Here is a 769-nt window from a genome sequence, read left to right as displayed (position 1 = left end):
AGAACCTACAAATCACTCTATGTTTAGAAACACAGACAGGTTCTCTCAAATTAATAAAATTGTTATTTAAACTGATAGGCTTTGAAATTGATGTCTTCAAATAAAATATCAAGATGGGTTTTTATGAGCAAGTTTTCTTATCGGTTGTGGATTTTCCAGTTTGCCAAGAATATCCACTATACTTAGAGCTTAACTAATATGTGGAATATTCAGCTGCACCTGCATTTCCACATCTGCACTTCACAAATATCTACACAGGCTGCAGGACAGCAAACTACTGCCACAAAGCTCGTTTGGTCTCCAGCACAACCCAGCTTTCTTTACACCACCAGTGGGAAGCAGGGCATGTACGTTTTAATAAGGCATAGGAGAGGGCAATTTGGCAACTCCTTTTCTGAAACAGTGGCGTAAATCAGCAAAAAAAAAAAACCATACTCAAAAATCATGTTCAAGTCCACCGTGTGCAGGCTCACCTCCCAATGAGGGCCAGATCACATCCACTGAGTGGGCCACTACACAGAGACACCAGAGCAGCTTTCCTCAAAACAAATGGTCTCAAAATACGACTTACAAAAATAATTCTTCCGCTACGACGCAGCACCTGACTTGGTTTGCGAAGCAGCAGCAGCAGCCTCTTCCTTACCCTCACCCAGCTATTCCAAGCAGATGTTTTGAACGCCTAAATTGTGAAACGGCACGACTTTCACAACTCGCGATGGCAACCAAGTGCCCAGAGGGAGCTGCAGCTCCTTCAGCCGGAAAGCTCAAA

Source organism: Corvus brachyrhynchos, unplaced genomic scaffold (genome assembly GCF_000691975.1).
Source record: "Corvus brachyrhynchos isolate BGI_N302 unplaced genomic scaffold, ASM69197v1 scaffold331, whole genome shotgun sequence".
In the NCBI taxonomy this organism is placed as follows: domain Eukaryota; kingdom Metazoa; phylum Chordata; class Aves; order Passeriformes; family Corvidae; genus Corvus; species Corvus brachyrhynchos.
Note: the sequence above shows the minus strand (reverse complement) of the source record.